The sequence below is a fragment of the Drosophila willistoni genome, assembly GCF_018902025.1.
Source record: "Drosophila willistoni isolate 14030-0811.24 chromosome 2R unlocalized genomic scaffold, UCI_dwil_1.1 Seg167, whole genome shotgun sequence".
In the NCBI taxonomy this organism is placed as follows: Eukaryota; Metazoa; Arthropoda; class Insecta; order Diptera; family Drosophilidae; genus Drosophila; species Drosophila willistoni.
The window spans coordinates 10,364,721-10,382,613 of NW_025814050.1; the positions used below are offsets into that span (position 1 = coordinate 10,364,721).

The window sequence follows — 17,893 nt, forward strand, 5'->3', positions numbered from 1 at the left end:
AGGAACGATCTTTCGAAAACAGTGACTTTTGTCAATAACTTCGTTACTTTTGACGCGATTGCTTTCAAATTAAACATTTGTTAGTTTAATATATCTGCTAATGACTGTGCCGAATTTGGTAAAGATCGGGTTACTATATCATATAGCTCCCATAGGAAAACAGTGACTTTGATCAATATCTTCGTTTTTTCCTATGCTAAGATTGTACGCCGTTCTTTCGCAAACATTAACCTTTTTAGCTTGAACGTTTTCCCATTTTGATGGCTATAGGTAAGGAAAGAGTTACCATAAAAGTTGCAAGGGTATACAAACTTTGACACGGTCGAAGTTAGCCCCGGCCCTCTGGTTAATAATAAAAAACCTTATTTTCTTTGTTTTGCAGATGGAATAACAAGTTAAATCATTTTTAAGGGTAAGTTTCTAATAATGTAATCGACTGTAATCGTTATATATTTATCCTTGTTACAAGGATGTTTTGTGTATGTCCCAATACAAACTTATATAAAAAAAGGGTCTCCGGTTAGTACATCTTCCGGATATAACGACGAAAATCTTCGGTTCCTTGAGCGTCGTTATAACCAAATTCTACTGTACTTATAGAAGATTCTACTTGACTATAAAGTCAAAGACTAATTTTTTTGGAAGGGACATCCCAGAAGTAATCCGAAAAGCCAGATCTCATAGACTTTATATTCTTACATCTCAATAAATTAAACACATACCCTGTATTTTAATAAATTTTACATTATAACAATTTAAGTTACCCAAATTAAATTACTTTATTAAAATTTATATTGAAAATTATTTTATTATGATACATACTAAATATGATAGTCCAATATACTAAATTTATTCATCTTTTAAGTAGAAGATATGAAAATTAATCTCATTTTTAATTAGCCATTTAATTTTTGAGTCTTTTTGTCCATTCGACAAACATTCATATATCATCTTTTCACATTTTGAAAGCACAAGGTAATGCTCTGCCATCCACCTGTCACCTGCCACCTGCCAAGACCCCAACGAGCTGTTATCTTTGCAGGGAAATTTGTAGAAGTGACAGCCATTACATTGATTTATGTATGAGGAATGTGGCATATTCCAACTAGATTTCGATAGGAAAAATCGTATCAGATGGACTTTAATGTTGTGATCTGTTTGATATGATGCTTGGCTGATATTTGTTGAATCAAACGAAATGCATTAGACAAAAAGTAATGCCATAAAAAGCAGACAAATAGCTGCTACTATATAAGTGAGTATACATATATATGTGTATATACATATATGTATTTGTATAGGAACAGCTCTAGCAACTGGCTGTTATTGAAATTGAAGGCGACAACGGCGACGACGACGACAACGTTCCAAGAGCTTTTCCATTTTTTTTCTTCTTTTTTTTGTTTATTTTTGTGCTTAATTTTTTGTTGGTCTTGAGTGAGGTGGGCGAAGGGGAGAGACCCAAGAGAGTCTTTTTGCCCCCAGCTACAAAACTACAATTGAGAGGGAAGTTCGTTTCGTTTTTTTTCTCACTCTCTTTCTCTCTCTGTTTAGCTGCTCTCACTCTCCCGCATTCACATATACTCTCTCTCTCTCTCTATTTTTATAAACACAACATGTGTTTCGTCATCAAATTTGTTTTTGTTGCATTTTCGTTTGTGTTTTGATGGGTGAAACTTTTTTTTTTACCTTTTTGTCTTTTTTTTGTTTAAAGGTTTTTCTCCGTTTTTTATAAAAATCAATTTTGAATTGAACATTTTTGCATATAAACTTAACCTAAGAATTTTACTATATTAAAAATGAATATTTAACTATGTAAATTTGTTAAAAGTTTAGTCAATTTCTTAAAAATGCGGTTTTAATTTTTAGATTAAACTATTAGAACTTTAAGCATTTAAAAAATTGAATTGAAACTTCTATCAGTAGAGACTACTAAACATTTCTAATGCTTTTTAAGATGTATTCTAAGTAAAGAAAGAAACCAAATTAGTTTTCCGTTTAAGCCGTCTCGAGATTAAACTAATGAAAAAAATTATTTCAAAATGCTAAGTCTGTACATCTATTTTAAGAAACACCTTTTTCTATTATCAATAGGCTTTGCTTAAGAACCCTAGATCTTCAACGCTAAAACTAGTTGAGAATTACAACGAAATGAAGCGAAAAATGATTGGCATAGCTTACCAGAGTCACATTTTTGTGTTTTTCCTTGGCCTGTTCTAGATTGTGTACAATATACTTTTATTGTTGAAGGAACAATTGATCCTTGGTACTTAACTCTCCATCTACATACTTATTTATTCTCAGAACTTTAAAATAATATTTAAAAAGGCTTTTAAATATGTATATACCAGCTGCTATAGATGATTTTGATAATAGTTATTAACCTGATCGATTAATATACATATGTTTGGATTATCTGAAAAGTTAAGTTTTGCAAACTAGATGAGCAGGTTTAAAGGAGTTTAAAATAACTGCTTAATCCTAACGGACCTAACAACTGATTACTTAGATGGTCTGATTTGTTTCCACTTTTTTGTAAGAAGTTGCAACGTCGTAAATTAATGTAGTTTTTGTTCAAATAAAAGTTCTCTTGTGAGTTGAAGTCATAAATGCATAATAATAAACCGGTTCAGCAATTAGAGACCAATTTTCTAAACTTATTAAAAATATTTAATTGGTTGTAATAACTTGAGAGACAAACAAAAAAAAAGTTGTAAATAATATTCACTCGCAACTGCATATTGAATAAATTGACACAAAAAAAAAAGACAAGTTGTTTAGAACTTTGTTGCATTTGTTAAAATCGCTTTGAACCGCGAACATTTACCGCAAATGTAGGTTTAGTATGGTTGTAAAAACTATTTTTAAAACTGTAAATTTGTTGAAAACAAAGAGAAGAAGCATTGCCAACTTCATGCACTAAACAAGTTGCATTTTAAATCGAATTCCCAGTTTAATGTTTGTTTAAATTAAGTTTACATTATGGTGAAGGAATAAAAATGCTTAACTTTTTTTTAAATTATAAGTTTTAAGCTTTTAGACTTGACAGTTAAAAATTTATAAAGCAACAACTTTTTTTTAAATATTAAGAGAACAAAGCATAATGTGTAAAAAAGGAAATTATTAAAGACTATCTCCAAAGGAGATCAAAATATATTGGAAATCTAAAAAAGTAAAAGCTTATAAGGTTGGATAATGCTAGAAAATGAATTTCCTACAGAAACAGATCTAGAAGGGAGATTCAAGGGGTCCGGATTCTCCCCGAAATTTTAGACTTCAGATTCTGTGCAGAAACATTTCTTAGACAGTTTTTCTCAGTGTCTGTCTCTTTTATTATGGATCATGTATCAACATTTTCCTATCCCTAATGCAAAAAACTTTATGACACTAGGATTGATTGCGTTTTATTACGCACATTTGTAGTTCTTATAATTTTAGTTTACAATTTGATTTTAAAAATGTTGATATATAAGCATATATTATATATATATTATTGTAAATAAAATGTGTGTATTAAATTGCGTTAGGTATAAAAAATAAAAATGAAAAGTCTAACTGTTGTAGTCCCTGGAGATGATCTCGAAAAAATGTCAAAACATGTATAAGTACATACATATACATACGTACTATGTAGGAAAGAAAACCAAAAATCGTATGAAAGGAAGGAGGTTTTTAATCATCGGCAAACACAAAGTTTAATATGAATCTAAAACTAAAAATATGCATGTTTATTTTATTCCTTAACAAAGTCTATCCAGTTGGAAATTCAAGTTAGACCATTTGGGATTGGGGTTCTTATTGGTGCATTTCCCATCTTTGCAGGGTTAATAATGGAATTGTTTTAAATTTAGTTTTTATGGTTTAATTACATTTGGATATTGATTAAGTCTAATCAGCTTATGGAAACCGAACCGGTTGAGAACTTTTAAGTCAACTTATATTTAACCGTTAGAGCCGTTTTTTAATAAAAAAAAAGACAATTTTTGGTCATTCTAATTCTATTTCTATTCTGTGGGCTGTGTGTTTTCTTGTTGGTTTTGTTGTTGTGTTGTGCCGCCATTAAATTTCTGCAAAAGCACAACACAAAAACAAAACTCTGTTTTTCTTTTCTTTTTTTTTTGCTTTTCGTTTTCTTTCGTTCTCTTGACGTATTCGTTTCGTTGCTGCTGTTGGCTGTCGTTAAGCGCCGCGAGTATCTGAGAGATACGCTAATTGTGGAGCTACGCAAAAAATGCCGGCAGTTTAGTAACTGGGGAAAATATCTAGACGTCTCGCTCTAATTGGACTACCAACAGATGCTAGAGTAAAGATACAAGCACGACAATCCGTCACTTGTGCTCGCCCGCTCTCCCAAGACGAGAGAGAACCGCAATCGTCGAGAGAGCGTATCTCACACAGCTGGTGTATCTTTTGGATTGATTGGACGGCAGACGCCGTCAAACTTGTTTGAAGCTGAAACAGTTCGAGTTTGTATTTCGTTTGGTGAGGTTGCCGTTGCCTTTTGGGTACGCATAGAGCTCGATAGGAAAAAAAGTCTCTTGCTGGCCGCCCCACTCTGTCGACGTGTCTTGCGTGCGTGTCTCTCTCTCTCTACCTCTCTCTTTGGTTCACGCTCTCTCTGTCACTCAGCTCATTTGGCTAAGCCAAAATTTATAACTAAATCAACAATTTGTGGCTAAATTATTATCAAATCTTTTACAAAGTGCGCAAAAAAGTTAAATAAAGTTGGCGTAGCCCAAAAGAAGAAGAAAAAATAGAATAAAATTTCAAAAAGCAAAGCAAAGTGCGCGTGTGTCTCTGTGTGAGTGTGTGTTCGTGTGCGTGTTTATCTGTGTGTTTGCGTGAGAGGTTCTAGTTTCGTTTGTTTCCATCAAAAAATACCAAAACGCAGATTCCGCAAAGTTGGCGAAAAGTGCTAAACAAAACAAAACCTATTTGAATTTTAATTATAGTAATTTTGTGAAAACTAAAATCAAAGTAGATTTGAAAGGCAACAGAATCATTTGCGATAAGGAATTTTCTATTTGGTTTATGGAATTTTTGTAAATGGTGTTTCATTTGCCACATTGTTTCTCTCTTCGCTTAACTCCTACGCGGCGCGCTCTCATGCTCTTTTCCTGCTCTCTCGCTCTCTTCTTCGCTGTTTTGCTATTCGTTTCATAATCCAATTGTCGGTCGGCTCGCGTATGTTCGTATGTTTCGTTTCGCTTGTTTCGCATTCCGCGTATCTTTATTTATATTTTGTTTCGTTTCCAATTCGTTTCGGCCCTAAATCTTCATATAATTAAAATTTTTTAAAAAAATTTAATAGTTTTTGTTTTTTTTTTCTCTCTCTTTTCCCTCCATTTACATTAAGCAGTTTCGTCTTAATTGACAACAAAAAACAGAAAATAATCTAAAAAAAAAACAACAACTATATATACGAAATTTCTTTAAAGAAATATCGCATAAACTAAAACAAAACAAAAAATAAAGCTTTTCTAGCCTTGACAAAAATCACTTTAAAAAAATTTAAATATAAAAAATATATATCTACATCATATATATATATATAAAATATATATATACACACTACAACGGTTTCACTTTGCAAAGTTGTATACAAAAAAAAAAAAAAAGAAAATCAATATAATACAAAAGTATAAATAAATAAAGAAAAAATTTTACAATTATTTAAAAGTTTATTGAAATGAATGTGCAAGTTAAACAAAAAATAATGTTATTATATAATTAAATATGCAATTAACTACACATTTTCCATATACAACTCTCTTGGGATTATAACTTCGATATTCATACATATATCAAGGAGACACTTGAACGGATATAAAAAGGTAAAAGAAAACAACAAAAAAAAAAAAGGGTTTAGCCTAACCTAAGACTATTATCTGTGAGGATCAAAGGAGAGCCTAAAAAAGTTGGGAATTCTAAAATTCATTAATTTTTTTTTATTACTAAAGTTCTATTCAAATTTGAGTATTTATCAGTTCATTTTGTTAAAGTTAAAAGTTTATGAATGAATTTCTAGGTGTAAATGTAAGAAATTGTGATTCAATATTTTCTGTGTTCTTTTTTTATTGATCACATTATTGATGAGTAATCCACAGAACTGATAAAGTGTTGTTGGCTACATAAACGATTCATATCTCTCTATGAAAGTGTAAAAATTAACAATATTCTTATATCTAAAAGGTTGTAAAGTTCTTTTATCGAAGACTCTATGTCGAGTGTATTGAGTGCTTTTCCAAAACAAGCTGCCATAATATAAAATGTGTTTTTATGGCATTTAATGGTTGTAAATTTATTTTTTACAAAGGAAATTTATGGTTGACTGTATATGAGTGAGTTTTATAGTTCAGGGATATGAGTAATTCAGAAAAATGGACATCAGAGAGATCCCCCAATAATATAAACATTTGCACATCTGGAAAATTATTGAATACCATTGAATGACATTTTTTTTTATATATGCCCTATTTTTGCTCAGATACGACTTTATTATAAATTTAACATATAAATAGATTGCATTATATGCAGATATTTATGTTAATATTTGTTTATTTCCTCAATTTTTTTCATTGTTACAAATATTTTTTGATAAATTTTGACTGGTAATTACTTGCTAAAATTAGTTATCCTACAGAAAGTTTTCTGCATTATTTTAAAGTTAAATTGTTTTCTTATTTATTTATTTTGAGCGGGCTTAAATTCGTGCTTTGACCTTAAATTCAAAAAGGTCGCAATCGAACCAGATATTTTGAGAATGTTTAATTGTTTTTGTTAAATAGAAGCCGACCATGGACATATGTTTTTTTTTATTATTTTTTTTTACCATTTAAAATGTAAATATTTTTTTTTTTTGTTATTTTTTCTCTTAAACATAATAGTTTTTATAATTTTCATATTTTTCGATATACAAGAAAAACGTAATTACTAGGATTGAGCTAGATTGCAATTTAATCGGATCTAGGGCTCTGAAAGTGAAAAAAAGCCCCCTAAAGTATTTAAAAGATCCAAAAATTTGAAAAAGAAAAATAGTCATCGAACAATTATTGTTTATATACAATTTTTGATTTACGAGGCTAATGTCTTTAGTTTTTTTTTATTTACTAAATTGTCTTGGAGTTAACTGACATATTTAATTAAAAGATTATTGCGATTTTTATTTACCAAACATTGTGAAAGTCTTTGTCGATGTGTCACCCAAGTAATTAGACATTGTTCGTTATTTCCATTAGCCAATTGCAAATTGGCTCAGCCTATAAAAACATATCTACCTACATGTGTATGTGTGTGTATATCTATATCTTTATCAATTGTGTGGGTTTTCTTCGGTTTTGTCCGGTTTTTGTTTCGTTTTTGCAAGACCATTGATAAGTAATTTCAAAGCCCTCCAATGCAACTAAATATAATTCTATTCTAGAAATGCTCACACACACACCTAACTCACACACACACAGATAAAGTTGAGACCCCTGTCGATTACATAACTAGCATGAGTCGCTCAATTCGTTTTTTTTATAATTCGTTTGGTTTGTTTCTTCGTTTTTAGTTAGCTAATACATAGGCAAACATGCCTAAACAAACCTCACACACAAACTAACAGATACGGATACAGATACAAATACAGATACAGATACATATACATGTGTGTTTATGTGTTCTAACTCTTTCGTCAACGCTCTCAGAGATACATTTTGTCGCACGACCGTGTCCAAAATGGTTTGTTTGCCTCTTTGCCTCTGTCTGTTTGTTTGTTTGTTTGATATCTCTAAATACAACAAATTTATTTTTATATTTTTTTCGTTTTCCTTTTCTTTTTTTGCATTTGATGATGATTTGATGGAAGATAAACATTTTTAGAATTTTTTAGATTTTTCATATATATAAAAAATTCTATTTCAAGTTTGATTCCAAGTGAATTCTCTTAGATTACAAAAAGAGAATCTCATTTTTTTTTCTTTTTTTGCGACTTATATTTTGCTTCGATTTAATTAGTTTATTTGTTGCTCTTTTTTGGGACAGGTTAAACCAGTTTTTTTCTTATTTTTTAACGTTCTTAACGAGAAAAAAACAAAAAAAAATTAAATTACTTTATAGTTTTATTTCTTATATACTTATATGTGCACATAGATATATATATATATTTGGGTGCCCCTTAGCTAAATCGGCCTGCTCATAATTTAATATAATTTATACTCAGCGCTTAGGCTTATCGCAGTTCTCTCTCTCTCTCTCACCCACTCACACACACACACACATTAAAGAGAGGGAAGAGAGAAGACCTCCAGTCAACGATTAGATAATAGCATTTTAAATAATGTCTCTACTGTACAGTAGAGTCTCCGTCAAATGCAAACCACACGACACATGAAAAATGACCAACAATAAAAATGGACTTTGTTTTGAAAAAAGGCAAAAACTGATAACACCAAGCGAGAGAAACACACACACACACAAACAAGTCTAAAGAGATAGTGAGACTTAGAGAAATTGTATATAAAATGAGAGAATTTGTTGCCTCTCTCTCACTCACTCACTTTTTTTTTGGCCGCTGATGATGTTAATGAAATGCTTTGCCAAATGCACGTCACGGAATATATAAAAATAAATTTCACTTTTTTTCATGGCTCTTAGACACAAATGGTATACGAATTTAGTTAAAGGTGAGTTTCAATTGATTAAATATAACTTTAAAAACAACTTTTTTTTATTTTTCCAAAATTTCGAAAACTTGTTTTAAAATAAACCAATTTCAAACAAAAGCAACTTAATTGTTTTGGATAACTTTTAAATTTAGTCAAATTATTAATTCAATTTCTCAACTTAATTTAGCTTACTTTATTTTCTTAGAAGTTTTGAAAATACAGTTCGATTTTTCACATCTCAGACTTTGTAAAAATGTATTTTTATGAAGAATTTTCGAAAGTTATCTATGTATTTATAATCTGAATCGAAATACAATTGCAAATTTAATCTGAAGCAACTTAGTTGTTTTGAATAACTATTAAATTTAGTCAAGTTATTAATTATATATCGTAAATTAACTTGGCTTAGCTTTTTAAAATATTTTCTTAATATTTTGTAAATTAAATTTTCGTTTTTTACAGCTCAGACTTTGTAAAAATGTATTTCAAGAAGAATTTATATAAATTTTTTTGAAGTTTATTTATTTGTTTTTAATCTAAATCGAAATATTATTGCAAATTACACCCAATTTTTTAATTAAATATAGTTAGGCCCTAATTTAGTTTATTTTGGACTCTATTTGTCTAGACGGATTTAATCATACATCGATTTTTATAAATTTACATTTCTGTTGTTAATTATTTAGAAAAGATGGTAATAAATAGCTTCTTGGTAAAATTGTTTTATTAATGGGATATTGGAATTGTTAAGGAAATGGATAAAAAGGTTAATAATCCTTTTTTCTTATAGTGACGTATTTGGGACATTTTGAGATTAAGCTACACATTAATTAAAGACCATGAAAGGAATTTGACTGCAAATAAACATTTAATTTCCATAAGATTAAGATTCATTTACTAGTAAATATTTAGTAACTTGAATGTTGTTTTAAGGTTGCAGGTGAAGGTAAACAAAAATTGTGAGAATTGTTGTTAATATTACTCATTTCTTATAAGTTTGTCTGTTAGATGAACTTGTGAAATAAATCACTCACAATTACTTTGTTGTGAAAATACTTTGGGGAAGTCTTTTTGGCAATTTCTGTAATGCCTTTTCAAAAAAAAAAATTAACATATTTAGTCATAAAGTCGATGTTCAGTTTTACAACTTTTACTTTTTGATGGTTACTTTGCTCAGAGCTCAGAGAGATGATGGCAGTTGGTCATTTTTGTTCTGTTTTTTTTTATATTTTACATGAATATCTATAAAAATATAAATAAAATTCAGATACGATTGCATATGGCTATAAAAAAACTTGTTGTTTCTTCTCATCATGTTTGACCTTTGCGTTGTCAATGTCCTCAGAACCTTGAACGTTGTCTTTATAATAATATTTTCTGTCTCTCATTCTCACTCACTCACTCATTCAGTCAGTCAGTCAGTCACTTGTGTAAGGAATTAAATAATACAAGTGGAAAATAAAGCGCACGTTTTTCGACTTACATTTATTGCTGAATTCGCTGTGAAGCGTAAATGAGTTTGTCCTACAATTTTTATTTTTATTTACTTTATTTTTTTCATTTTCCTTGAGTTTCTTTTGAAGTTTTCCCATGTTAATTGGGAAATTAAGCGTGGCCAGCGAAGAAGGATCCACATCCTTGCCATCACTCTTCCTTCTTGGCCATATATTTTGCTGTTGCTGTTGTTGTTGTGGTACGTTTATAATTACGTTAACTTCAATTACTGCTTACGTACCAATATCATACCAATTTTTTCTCGACTTTGTTTTTTTTTTTGCTGTTTCCCCAGTAAAAAACTGGTTTCCATATGCCCCTTTTTTCTGTTTTTTTGTTCTTCTTCAGCATCGCGGTTTGTTTTTGTTGTTGTACGCTGCGAGTTTTGCTATAATTTTAATTTCTTTTTGAAGTTCTGCGCAAATGTGTTGAAGGTCTTTTTAATTTTTTTGTTGGACTGGTATTTAAATAGTAGTTAAATCATTTTTTGAGTACCTCAAATTCTCAAGCCATTAAGAACTAAGACAAAAGAATTCTTTATATAAAAAAAAGGAGAAGCATGACTTTAAATTAAAAAAAAAGTAAATAAATACAAATTTAATCGACTTTTGATCTTACATGTTTGAAAGTAATGTTTTTTAAACTTAGTTAATTGAATAACTTCAAAAATTATAAACTTTCAAAACTTTGTTAGACACTTAGTCTCTTATTGTTAGTCTCATTCTCTCCCTCTGTCTGACTCCGTTTCTCGTTATCCCTTTGTAAACAGGAGTAAGACAAAACACAATGAGAATCATGAATATTATCTTTATCTCATTTTCTCTCTTGCCTAAAGAAGTCTTCACTTCAATTAACAGTGTGACCAGTTTGGAGTAAAGGTGTGAATTCACCCCAATTAAAAGTCGGTCACACTGACAGTAGTTGCCGGTAGTTCTTTTGTATTAACAAGTTTTATTTCAAAACTATTTTGTTAAAACATGAATTCAAATTTATGCTAGAATACACTATTTCCTTAAATTTAATTTAAAGATGATTTTAAACTTGAAAAACGTTTTATTGTTCCATAATTAATTAAATGTAGTTTAGCTTAGTCATCATTGTATACAAAAATGATTCATTTGTTTGAAAATTTATACATTTGCTCGCCAGCATGACTTTTCCTTTACTACTTCTTTAGCAAAGCAAAAAAAAAAATATACATACATATATATAAAATAAACCACAAGCACTCCGAAAAGAAGAAATAACAACTGAAAATTGCGTTGACAAAACAAATATTTGGCATTTATAATGGGCATTCGCATTCCTCTCTGGCCTTTTGTGTATGTTTTGTTGTTTTTTGTATTTGAATGCTTGCATTAGCTCACACACAAAGTTTCAAACTGAATGCCTACCATAAACATTTTTTACGCCCAACAAACTGAACCTATGACATCAACATTATTTCAGCCAAAATATATCGTATATGTATATATATATATATATATATATATATACATACAAACATTTATATTTGTATTCAAATTTCTATAGAGCAATGTGCAGGCCATAAGATTGAGCGGGGGGTGGTCTAGCTAGTCTTAACTAAGAGCTGAGATTTGTTTTAGTCTCTTTGGGGCTCTTGGTCTGTGTAAAATTTTCCCTTTTTAGAACCAACTAACAAATGAAGCAACCAACCATTCAACCATCCAACCGGCTAACCTGGTGGTCATTTAAACAACGCTGATTACTTAATTCCTCAGAAAACAGATGAGCTAATCACATTATGCTTGGACTTGGACTGCGATTCAACTTGACTTGACTTTGTCAAAACTTTGACTTTAGATTTTAATTAAGATAATTATAGTTTGGGCACAAAAAAAAAAAAAAAATGACTATACAGATAGATGCACGAACTAAATGGCAATTTGGACTGAACGCCAGTAACCCCAAGAGATGAAATTGTTCCAATTTGTTTTCCAGCAGTCGAATTTCATGAAACGATTATTTACATGGACATAATTATGCTTGGTAGGCAATCTGTCGAGCCTGCTGGAAGGTCATTGCTGATTTCAACTTGGGAGAATACACTAAGGTCTTTAGGTACTTACAAAATGCTCAAATGTAGAAATTTTAAATTAAGATTATGAAAACCCTAAATAATAATTATAAGGCCAGTGCTCTGTTGGGGTAAACTATGCTTGGACTTTACGGTTAATTTCTAATTATTTTTTGAATTAATCCCTAGAAAAAACTCTGATTGAGTTTCTCCTTTTTGTAGGTTTTGAAGTGAGCTAACAAATGTTTACAGAAGTACACCAAGAAGAAAAAGATAAGCGTTTAAATTAAGTCCTGTTTCGATTCAAATCAAAGTGTAATAAATAAATTGCCGACTTCTCTCATTTAAATTTTGATTTTTGTAAAACTTTAAACGCAAATTTGAATGCGAAATCAATCTAGTTAGACGTACCTACTTGTGGACTTAACCCACACCGCCGTAAACCCCTTCGCTTATAATAACTCTGGACCTTCTCCAAGCGCCCCAGGTACCAATTATTTGCTAAGAAATATTACATATTAAATTAACTTAAAGCTAATAGCGAATTTTGCTCGATATCAAGTGATCGCTTTTCTACACTAGCCATCCTAGTGTCTTACAACACTAATAAATCATATGCTCTTATAGCTTAATTATGTGTAGCCTAACACTACCAAATAACATTTCAAATTCAATTTAAACTAGCAGCTTTCGGAATTTCTTCACAACATATAAGTAGATACATATATGTTTATCATAGCTAAATGGTTGATGGAACCTGGAGTTTGGAATAATAGAAAGCTTAAAAATCAGATCTAAGATTCCTTGCAGAATTCTAAGACTTCTTTCAAAATAATGATGAAATACAGTCAGCAATAAAAGCTATTGCACACTTCCCCACAATCACCAGACCTCAATCCTATTGAGCATGTCTGAAATTTGTTACATAAGACGATCCAAAGTTACCCTTAAGTCAGGTTTGGATTCCGAATGGGTCAAAATTGTCGAAAATGACACCAAACCATTAGTACGGAGTATGCATCATCGTCTACTTGCAATTGCTGCAAAAGAAGGGCCAACTAAATATTAAAAAGTATTAAGCCAAGTTTTTGAGTTAGATTTTCTTGTTTATTTTCGGAAGTTTGCCTTTTTTTCTTAATTTTGTATGTTATAATGGATTAACCTCAAGACTTTTATGTTGCCAAATATTCAATAAATAATATCTTAGCACATTCCTTTTCATTACTTTTGTTTTAGCCACTATTTCATCAACTTTAGTTAAAAAACTTTTTTTTCTGACTGTATATTGTAGAATTTGTTCATCTCTAACACGAAGATTGGGAAGCAATTGTATGAATGAACCTTTTTAGAATGAGTTGAGACATTTGTTTTTTTAGTCGCTTGGTTTTTGTGTTGTTTTTTTCTTCTTCATATTTTATTCGCAAACCAGCCGCAACTTTTCAACATGTCCGAAATGTCAATCACACCATTTGTGGGTCACAGCGAAAGAAAAAAGAGAGCAATATGGTGGAAGAAGGGGGGGAAAAACGGAAGAAAGGGTCGCATCGCCCTCAACAGTAATGAGGAGTGAAACACATTTGCGTATGGATAGATAAACACAGACGTCAATTAGTTAATATGCTTTTAAAGACACACACACACGTAGTGGGGGGAAGAGAGAGAGAAAGAGAGAGACGTGGAAATCTCTATAGTATTTTGACAATGACTAAATAACAAGACACATGACACAGAGCCAGAGCGTGTGAGTTAGTGAGTGACGGCAAATGCTAGACAGAGCAAGAGAATCCATAATCACATGTACAGTACGGCTCAAAAATTCGCAAGCTCTTGCAGTCTTATTATTATTATTTATTTTATTTTTGTACTTTTTGTTGTTTGTTTGATTTGATTTGGTTTGCCTTCCTTACTTCTTGTTTGTTATTGTTGCTTAGCTATTATACAACAACAACAAAATAAAAAACACGGGACCCAACATCAGCGCTGCAAAACTGAGTATCAAATCAAATTCATTTGAAGTAACACACACGCACACACACTGAAAATATATACATATATATATGTACATACATATGCGGACAACAACAATATATGGCATACATAATATTAAAAGAAATCGCACCCAAAAAACCAAATTGGCATAAACTACGCCGAAAATAAATTGAAATCTAAAAATGAAATTCAAATGCGCCGGCAGTAGAAACAGGGCAAAGGGGAGACGAGGTAGATTCAACGGGGGTGGGGCATCAAACAAAACAATATACAAAATATGTGGGCACATACACACATAGGTGTGTGTGCGTGTGTGTGTGTGAGGGTGTAGAGGAAATACTAGTTATAGTTGTTGTAGGAGTGCCCACTGATCTGATAGTAGTTGTAGTAGAATCATTCATCCAATTCACGTCAAGAGTCACACATCTATGGCAAAAGCAATACTTTCGATTTCTCGATAAGGTACAGAATGAATTTGATGTGGAATTTGATATAGTAAAAATAAATTTCATTATTTACCACAATCAATTTCATTATAGCAAACAAATTTGAATGGAATGCAAAAAGAGAAGCAACTGGTTTTTCATAGATAGCTTAAAACTACTTTTGATAAGTTTATTTCTTCCAGGAGATGTGAAGAGAATATCAGTCTTCGTACTTGATTACGAATGTCCTAGTCGTTAGTTGTAGTACTTCAATTAAAATTTAAAAACAAAGTTAAGTAATTCCATCTCTAATATAGGTTCCGGAAGTATTTAATTTCTCTTAAGCGGAAGTCTTCTGTGATGAAACATCTGTTTGTATTTGAATTCAACTCATCAACAATATGGCCTTTTTATTCTCCATCTGCATAAATAATAATTTATAATGATAGTTGATAGTTATTTCAGAATTATTTCATTTGTTGATAACAATAATCCTTTGAAACTAACTAAGTACTTTTGTTTCTTGTACATTGTACATTTTGTATTAATTCCATGTAGACTGGGTTTAAAGCTACTTTAAAGTGATAAAGTCTTTAAGAATTCAAAATGATTACTTTATGGAATGAATATTTTTAATATACTGTAAAACCTATCCTTGCGAACGCCTCCCATAAACGAACAATTTTGTTGATCCCAAAGGTTATCCGATATTTTACTGTAGTTGAAATGGACATCCATCGATTAAATAAACTGATAAAACTATTTTTTTTGTAATTTTCTAATATTAATTGCAATTCTTTACAAGCTTACAAGTCGGTTTATACCCTGTCCTTGTTTGGTGGAAGATTTAGTGAGGTTTTCTGGGACTTCACTCTCCAAAAATGGAAGATCATTTAGTTTATTGAAATCCCATGGAATAAAAACACATTCTGTTTAGTGTTTCTTTGTAGATTTCAAATATTGCACTAGATTTACAGATCAAATTTGGTATCTCCTTCAGACTCCGGATTCTCGGTGACAAATGTCATTCTTTCATTCATATATAAAGTCAAAAGCTGAATATGTCTAGATCGACGTGTCTATAACTGCTGATTAGGAATTCCCATTAAGTATACGTATGTTTATATATATATTTTGAATGTCGTCAAGCATCGGGTCTTTAAGTTCTAAACAAAACATATTCTTTTCTTCAGATGCACAGTGCCAATCAAAAGTGTATGGCCATTCATTGGCTCAATAATATCTATCTACCTGTTTTTACAGTCTTTGGGAACTGGAAAAAAAACCTAAGCACCATTTAAACGCTTGGTTTTCATCATATACCAAGACTAAAACAACCACAGCCAACAAAAAGCGCAAGAGCGGCGAATGACCAACGAAATGAACAAACGTCAGAGCGACCACCTTTAAAGAATATGTTTGTTCGTATGTGTGTGTGTATAAGCACACGCATACTATATAATTTTGAGAATCTAGAATAATTATTATTGTATGTGGTTAACCAATACAACTTCCAGTATCAAGAAACCAAAAAAAAAGAGCGAGAAAGAGAACAAGATTTCAGTTTTTTGTTTTGGGGGGCTTCAAAAGACGCACTACCTAACATTCTGGCTCTCCTATGGGTCTCAGTGTGTGTGTGTGTGTGTTTTGAAATGTAGGGGAAATGTGTGTGTGTGTGTGTGTGTGAGCGTTTTATAAAGTTGATTGCACTCGATTTTTAGATAAAGCTTTTTCAAGGTCATCAACGAAAAAACGACCGAAACATACCAAAAAAACACACACATACTCTGAGAAAAAAAGGCAACAGAAAACGCGCGCGGTTCGCCGCCGCTTCTAACAGCTTCCCAAAAGCCCAAGAGCCAGAACGAGACCAAACTACAACTAGAGAGAAGAAGAGACGAGTGTGCTAATGTGTGTGTGTGTGTGTGCAAAAGAAGAAACCTCTGAAACGAACCCCGAACGGACCCAGGAACCATGACCATAGGGCGCGTTCTTCTTCTACTTGATATGTGAGTGTGTTGGGTTTTTGCATTTTGCCGAAATTTGAGCTATACGCTTGTCTTTGATTATTATTATACTCTACCCCTAAAAAGAGTAGATTAGCTAGGAGGAGGAGATTGGAATATAAGAATGAATGGCTTCTTAGACAAGAAACTTCCAAAATATATACATATTTTTCTATAAGAATCTTTCAAATATATTCAACAAAAATCGGTGTGTCTTATCATACAAAGCCTAAATACACTAACAATACGCTTAAAAAATTGTTTTAAAACAAAGTAAATTTTTACTTTTTACTTTTATTAAATAAATTAATATCTCTAATTAAAAAAATAAAATATCTTTTATAAATTTAAAATAAAAAATGTTTAAAGTTCCTTTATCCCTTTTCCTTTTAATAATCTATATCTAAAATGATCAAATCAAAATCTTTACTAAACAGTTTTTTGTCTGAGCCGAATGATTAAGAATTCTATTTAATTAAAAACTATAAAGAATTTTAATAAAATTTTCTAATTTAGAAAACTGTTGAAACAAGCCAACTCATTTTAAGAGTATAAAAACTTCTTGATTAAACAAATTAAATCGACTCTCTGATTTCGGGTTTATTTTGTAGTTGTTCTTCTCCTTTTATTTTGAATCTTTCTTGGCATATTTTTTGTGTTCATTATTAGAGCGACGCTTTTATTTAATTGAAAACTATGTCGTCTCCTCTGACAAATAAATAAATAAATCAAAACAAGATTTATGTATTCAAATCTCGAGACAATGGACAAGAGGAGGGCCTACAACCAGCCTCCTCACCAAGTGTCTTTAGAAATTATATTAGACAGACGAGTTTTGTTGTGGTTCTCCTCTTTTTTTCCACATTATTTTGGCATGAGCAAATTGTATATATACCTATATTTTTTGTTTTGGCATTTATATTTTGTTGTTTGCAGCTGTTTTAAGTGAGCCGGTTTCAAAAAAAAAAAAAAAAAAAAAAGAAAGGAAGAATTTTATGTGAAAGAACTTCCACTGCAATGGCCAAGAGTAAAAGTTGATGTTTAATTGAATTTATTAAGCTTTGTGTAAATTTTAACATCGTTCTAGTTTGTTAGCTTATATTAAAGTCATATCTACTTAAAAATCAAGCAACAAATTTAACATATTCCCTTAGAGTAAAGAATTTTCCATGAAAATATTTTGCAGACAAATCAGTTTTACACATGAGTTGTTTTCATTGGTTTTTCGGGTCTCCATTGATCCATGATGTTATGGCGCCTCAAAGTATACAATTACTTTTTTTTTCTCTCTTT

The 17,893-nt window shown here is 30.9% G+C and overlaps 1 protein-coding gene across 2 annotated transcripts in view; it reads left to right on the forward strand.

Moving 5' to 3' along the window:
- Nucleotides 1-17,893, forward strand: part of LOC6641848 — a 124,206-nt gene that overhangs the window by 17,334 nt on the left and 88,979 nt on the right. For both annotated transcript variants that reach the window (XM_023176028.2, XM_023176029.2), the window contains exon 2: nucleotides 383-412. The gene's annotated coding sequence lies outside the window, so the exon portion shown is untranslated. The remainder of the gene's footprint in view (nucleotides 1-382; nucleotides 413-17,893) is intronic.